This window comes from Eleutherodactylus coqui, chromosome 4 (assembly GCF_035609145.1).
Source record: "Eleutherodactylus coqui strain aEleCoq1 chromosome 4, aEleCoq1.hap1, whole genome shotgun sequence".
NCBI classification, from domain to species: domain Eukaryota; kingdom Metazoa; phylum Chordata; class Amphibia; order Anura; family Eleutherodactylidae; genus Eleutherodactylus; species Eleutherodactylus coqui.
Window position 1 is genome coordinate 236,920,560 of NC_089840.1, and position 7,518 is coordinate 236,928,077.

Here is a 7,518-nt window from a genome sequence, read left to right on the forward strand (position 1 = left end):
TGCCAGACCTTTAAACAAAAGCCTCCGCCCAGGGGTGGAGAGAGGGAGACAGCCCACTCCCAACAGATCATAATGAAAGGGTGCTTGTGCACGGCAGCTGCACTCACATGTGCGTGCGCATGGCGCCGCGCGCCACCAGCACCACGCCGGCCAGGCACCCATGCCCCCGGCAGCTGGACAACAGATCGGGGGGGACACGCCCCGACCGCAGGACCCCGCACACCACCGCCCTGGGAGGACCAGCAACTGCCGCATGGTAACAGGTATCTTGTGTGTAGCGCCCTCTTTTATGTCAACCCTCAGATCTTTAATGCAATTCAGATCTGGGCTCTGGCTGGACATTCCAAAACTTTGATCTTCTTCTGGTGAAGCCATTCTTTTGGTGGGTTGGAGGCATGCTTTGGGTTGCTATGGTGCTGAAAGGTGAAATCTATCTTCAGCTTTTTAACTGAGGGCTAAAGGTTTTGTGCCAACATGGACTGATATGAGATATTTTTCTTTGTTAGAAAATGCTATCATCTTACCACCCCATCCCACAGCCCAGACATATGAAGAATACGGGAGATGGTTGTCAGATGTACTACACAACCAGTACTTGCAAAAAATTCCTGCAGCTCCTTTAATGTTGATGTAGGCCTCTTGGCAGAAACTGGACCAATTTTCCTTTGGCTTTTCATCAATTTTTGAGGGACATCCAATTCTTGGTAAACCAATTTAATCCACTTCTTGATGACCATCTTCACCGTGTTCCATAGTATATGTGATGCCTTGGAAATGTTTCGGTCTACTTTTCCGGACTGATACCCTCCAGCAATCAGATCCCTTTGATGTGCTGTAAGCTCTTTACAGCTTTTGCTGAAAAATGCAACTAAGAAAATGACAGAAAAATCCTACTAGAAGAGCTGAACTTTATATGGGGTCAACCAGAATCACCATACATAATGGCAGCGCAGTACTGACTACTATTTACCATGCGTTTAAATGTGATTGGCTAATTTTTTATACCAATCAATAAGCCACTGTGAGAACACAGTATTGGCACACAGATTGGTTTGGGATCGGCAAAGGCGTCCGACAGAGCTGCATCCTCTCAGCCTTCTTGTTTAACCCATATGTGGAAGTGATCATGCAAAAAATGGACCTGGACGAATGGGAAACTGGGGTGAAAATAGGTTGCAGAAACATCAACAGTCTCCCTTACATGGATGACACAACTCTGCTTGCAGAAAAAGAAGCAGGTCTGAAGCAGCTGATATGGAAGATTAAAACTGAAAGTGAAAAATAGGGCTCTACCCTAATTTAACCCCTTCCCTCCCCATGACGTAAGGGTACGTCATGGGAGCGAGATACTTCCCACAAAATTACGTACCCTTACATCATAGGGATAGTGCAAGATCATAGCAGATCTCGCGCTATCCCGCAGCGGGGGCCAGCTGTCACTAGTAGTTGGCCTCCCGCTGCGACAGCGGGGGGCATCGGAGATGTGCCCACCCGCCGTTAACCCCTTCCCTGACGCGATCTAAGTAGTTTGCGGCAGGAAAAGGGTTCACAGAGGGAGAGCGCTCCCTCTGTGACTTCAGCCAGCTCTCGCGATAAAATCACGAGAGTGCCCGGCTGGTTGCTATGGCAACAGGACGCCAGATACTGGCGTCCTGTATTGCCTAAGATCGCTATACTTAAGATCATTAGTACTGCAGTGTAAGTCCCTCAGAGGGACACAAATGCTGTAAAAATAAGAGCAAAATAAAGAACAAAAATTAAAAATGTAAAAAAGAATAAGTTAAAAGACCCTTTTTTATGCTTTTTCTCATATTAAAAAAAAAACGCACATATTTCGTATCGACGCGTCCATAACGATGCGTACAATAAATTGAACATGCTTTTTATCCTGCATGGCAAACGCGTTAAAAAAACCACTAAAAAACTGAGGCAAAATGCCCAAAAAAACATATGTACCCCAAAATGGTACCAATAAAAACTACAGCTCATCTCACACAATATAAGCCCTCAGAGAGCTCCGTCCATGGAAAAATAAAAAAGTTATTGGACTTTGAATGCAGCGATTTAGGAAAAAATAATAATTTCCAAAAAAAGGGTTTTTATGGTGGAAAAGTGGAAAAACCTAAAAAAAATATATAAGAATTTTGGTATCATTGTAACCGTACCAACCCGCAGAAAAAAATGTAGTGTATCATTTATGCTGCATAATTAACGCTTTAAAAAAACTAAAAATCTATGGCAGAGTTGATGCGTTTTCTCTCTCTCTCCTTGCAAAACACATATATCACACAAGGTCACGTGACAAACAAACAGATACATTTTTCAGACAGTCATCTCACATACCAGACACTTAAAGGGGTTGTCCCGCGCCGAAACGGGGTTTTTTTTTGTTTTTTTTTAACCCCCCCATTCGGCGCGAGACAACCCCGATGCAGGGGTTAAAAAAACACACCGGGTAGAACTTACCTGAATCCCGGCGGTCCGGCGTCTTCATATTCACCTGCTGAAGATGGCCGCCGGGATCCTGTCTCTCTGTGGACCGCAGGGCTTCTGTGCGGTCCATTGCCGATTCCAGCCTCCTGATTGGCTGGAATCGGCACGTGACGGGGCGGAGCTACACGGAGCCGGCATTCTGCACGAGCGGCCCCATTGAAGACAGCAGAAGACCCGGACTGCGCAAGCGCGGCTAATTTGGCCATTAGAGGCCGAAAATTAGTCGGCACCATGGAGACGAGGACGCCAGCAACGGAGCAGGTAAGTATAAAACTTTTGATAACTTCTGTATGGCTCATAATTAATGCACAATGTACATTACAAAGTGCATTAATATGGCCATACAGAAGTGTATAGACCCACTTGCTGCCGCGGGACAACCCCTTTAACCCTTTTAGTGCTGCAGCTATGCAATACACATCAATAATGCAACACAAAAGACACTGACATTACATATAAAAATTAGAGATGAGCGAGCACCAAAATGCTCGGGTGCTCGTTACTCGGGACGACATTTTCGCGATACTCGAGGGTTCGTTTCGAGTAACGAACCCCATTGAAGTCAATGGGTGACCCGAGCATTTTTGTATATCGCCGATGCTCGCTAAGGTTTCCATTTGTGAAAATCTGGGCAATTCAAGAAAGTGATGGGAACGACACAGCAACGGATAGGGCAGGCGAGGGGCTACATGTTGGGCTGCATCTCAAGTTCCCAGGTCCCACTATTAAGCCACAATAGCGGCAAGAGTGGGCCCCCCCCCCCCTCCCAACAACTTTTACTTCTGAAAAGCCCTCATTAGCAATGCATACCTTAGCTAAGCACCACACTACCTCCAACAAAGCACAATCACTGCCTGCATGACACTCCGCTGCCACTTCTCCTGGGTTACATGCTGCCCAACCCCCCCCCCCCCCCCCGCACGACGCAGTGTCCACAGCGCACACCAAAGTGTCCCTGCGCAGCCTTCAGCTGCCCTCATGCCACACCACCCTCATGTCTATTTATAAGTGCGTCTGCCATGAGGGGGAACCGCAGGCACACACTGCAGAGGGTTGGCATGGCTAGGCAGCGACCCTCTTTAAAAGGGGCGGGGCGATAGCCCACAATGCTGTACAGAAGCAATGAGAAATATAATCCTGTGCCACCGCCATCAGGAGCTGCACACGTGGGCATAGCAATGGGGAACCTATGTGCCACACACTATTCATTCTGTCAAGGTGTCTACATGCCCCACTCAGACCACGGTTTTTTATAAATAGTCACAGGCAGGTACAACTCCGCAATGGGAATTCCGTGTGCACCCACAGCATGGGTGGCTCCCTGGAACCCACCGGCTGTACATAAATGTATCCCATTGCAGTGCCCTGGACAGCAGAGCTAACGTCAGATTAAATGCAGGTGGGCTTCGGCCCACACTGCATGCCACAACCTGACCGGGGTTTTTAATTCATAGACACAGGCAGGTACAACTCCCTATTGTGAAGTCCCTGTGGACCGACAGCATGGGTGGGTGCCAGGAAGCCACCGGCGGTACATAAATATATCGCATTGCATTGCCCAGCACAGCTGAGGTAATGTCATGTTTAATGCAGGTGGGCTTCGGGCCACACTGCATGCCCCAGTTAGACTGGGGTTCTTTAGAAGTGGACACATGCAGTTACAACTCCGTGTGGACAGACAGCATGGGTGGGTGCCAGGAAGCCACCGGCGGTACATAAATATATCCCATTGCAGTGCCCAGCACAGCTGAGGTAATCTCATGTTTAATGCAGGTGGGCTTCGGCCCACACTGCATGCCCCAGTCAGACTGGGATTCTTTAGAAGTGGACACATGCAGTTACAACTCCGTCTGGACCGACAGCATGGGTGGGTGCCAGGAAGCCACCGGCGGTACATAAATATATCCCATTGCAGTGCCCAGCACAGCTGATGTAACGTCAGCTTTAATGCAGGTGGGCAAAAAATTTATTGGATTACACTGTAGGCGAGGGCCCCAAAAAATTGGTGTACCAACAGTACTAATGTACGTCAGAAAAATTGCCCATGCCCAACCAAGAGGGCAGGTGAAACCCATTAATCGCTTTGGTTAATGTGGCTTAATTTGTAACTAGGCCTGGAGGCAGCCCAGTTAAAATAAAAATTGGTTCAGGTGCAAGTTTCAACGCTTTAATGAGCATTGAAACGTATAAAAATTGTTTACAAAAATTATATGACTGAGCCTTGTGGGCCTAAGAAAAATTGCCCGTTCGGCGTGATTACGTCAGGTTTCAGGAGGAGGAGCAGGAGGAGGAGGATGAATATTATACACAGATTAATGAAGCTAAAAGGTCCACGATTTTGATGGTGATAGAGAACAATGCTTCCATCTGCGGGTGCAGCCTACGTATTGTTTAGGTATCGCTGCTGTCCGCTGGTGGAGAAGAGAAGTCTGGGGAAATCCAGGCTTTGTTCATCTTGATGAGTGTAAGCCTGTTGGCACTGTCGGTTGACAGGCAGGTACGCTTATCTGTGATGATTCCCCCAGCCGCACTAAACACCCTCTCTGACAAGACGCTAGCCGCAGGACAAGCAAGCACCTCCAGGGCATACAGTGCGAGTTCAGGCCCCGTGTCCAGCTTCGACACCCAGTAGTTGTAGGGGGCAGAGGCGTCACAGAGGACGGTCGTGCGATCGGCTACATACTCCCTCACCATCCTTTGACAGTGCTCCCGCCGACTCAGCCTTGCCTGGGGAGCGGTGACACAGTCTTGCTGGGGAGCCAGAAAGCTGTCAAAGGCCTTAGAGAGTGTTCCCCTGCCTGTGCTGTACATGCTGCCTGATCTCCGCGCCTCCCCTGCTACCTGACCCTCGGAACTGCGCCTTCGGCCACTAGCGCTGTCGGATGGGAATTTTACCATCAGTTTGTCCGCCAGGGTCCTGTGGTATAGCATCACTCTTGAACCCCTTTCCTCTTCGGGTATGAGAGTGGAAAGGTTCTCCTTATACCGTGGGTCGAGCAGTGTGTACACCCAGTAATCCGTAGTGGCCAGAATGCGTGTAATGCGAGGCTCACGAGAAAGCCATCCTAACATGAAGTCAGCCATGTGTGCCAGGGTACCTGTACGCAACACATGGCTGTCCTCACTAGGAAGATCACTTTCAGGATCCTCCTCCTCCTCCTCCTCCTCAGGCCATACACGCTGAAAGGATGACAGGCAAGCAGCATGGGTACCCTCAGCAGTAGGCCAAGCTGTCTCTTCCCCCTCCTCCTCATCCTCCTCATGCTCCTCCTCCTCCTCCTCAACGTGCTGAGATATAGACAGGAGGGTGCTCTGACTATCCAGCGACATACTGTCTTCCCCCGCCTCTGTTTCCGAGCGCAAAGCGTCTGCCTTTATGCTTTGCAGGGAACTTCTCAAGAGGCATAGCAGAGGAATGGTGACGCTAATGATTGCAGCATCGTCGCTCACCATCTGGGTAGACTCCTCAAAGTTTCCAAGGACCTGGCAGATGTCTGCCAACCAGGCCCACTCTTCTGTAAAGAATTGAGGAGGCTGACTCCCACTGCGCCGCCCATGTTGGAGTTGGTATTCCACTATAGCTCTACGCTGCTTATAGAGCCTGGCCAACATGTGGAGCGTAGAGTTCCACCGTGTGGGCACGTCACACAGCAGTCGGTGCACTGGCAGATGAAACCGATGTTGCAGGGTGCGCAGGGTGGCAGCGTCCGTGTGGGACTTGCGGAAATCTGCGCAGAGCCGGCGCACCTTTCCGAGCAGGTCTGACAAGCGTGGGTAGCTTTTCAGAAAGCGCTGAACCACCAAATTAAAGACGTGGGCCAGGCATGGCACGTGCGTGAGGCCGCCGAGCTGCAGAGCCGCCACCAGGTTACGGCCGTTGTCACACACGACCATGCCCGGTTGGAGGCTCAGCGGCGCAAGACAGCGGTCGGTCTGCTCTGTCAGAAGCTGCAGCAGTTCGTGGGCCGTGTGCCTCTTCTCTCCTAAGCTGAGTAGTTTCAGCACGGCCTGCTGACGCTTGCCCACCGCTGTGCTGCCGTGCCGCGTGACACCGACTGCTGGCGACGTGCTGCTGCTGACACATCTTGATTGCGAGACAGAGGTTGCGTAGGAGGAGGAGGAGGGTGGTTTAGTGGAGGAAGCATACACCGCCGCAGATACCACCACCGAACTGGGGCTTGCAATTCTGGGGGTGGGTAGGACGTGAGCGGTCCCAGGCTCTGACTCTGTCCCAGCCTCCACTAAATTCACCCAATGTGCCGTCAGGGAGATATAGTGGCCCTGCCCGCCTGTGCTTGTCCACGTGTCCGTTTTTCAGTGGACCTTGGCAGTAACCGCGATGGTGAGGGCGCGTACAATGTTGCGGGAGACGTGGTCGTGCAGGGCTGGGACGGCACATCAGGAAAAGTAGTGGCGACTGGGAACTGAGTAGTGCGGGGCCGCCGCCGCCATCATACCTTTGAAAGCCTCCGTTTCCACAACCCTATATGGCAGCATCTCCAGGCTGATAAATTTGGCTATGTGCACATTTAACGCTTGAGCGTGCGGGTGCGTGGCGGCGTACTGCGCTTGCGCTCCAACACTTGCGCTAGCGACGGCTGGACGGTGCGCTGAGAGATATTGGTGGATGGGGCCGAGGTCAGCGGAGTTGAGGGTGTGGGTGCAGGCCAGGGGTAGTGCCTGTGTCCTGAGAGGGGGGTTGGATCTCAGTGGCAGGTTGGGGCACAGGGGGAGAGGCAGCGGTGCAAACCGGAGGCGGTGAACGGCCTTCGTCCACCTTGTGGGGTGCTTGGCCATCATATGTCTGCGCATGCTGGTGGTGGTGGCTCCCCGGCTGATCTTGGCGCGACAAAGGTTGCACACCACTGTTCGTCGGTCGTCTGCACTCTCAGTGAAAAACTGCCAGACCTTTGAGCACCTCGGTCTCTGCAGGGTGGCATGGCGCGAGGGGGCGCTTTGGGAAACAGTTGGTGGATTATTCAGTCTGGCCCTGCCTCTACCCCTGGCCACCGCACTGCCTCTTCC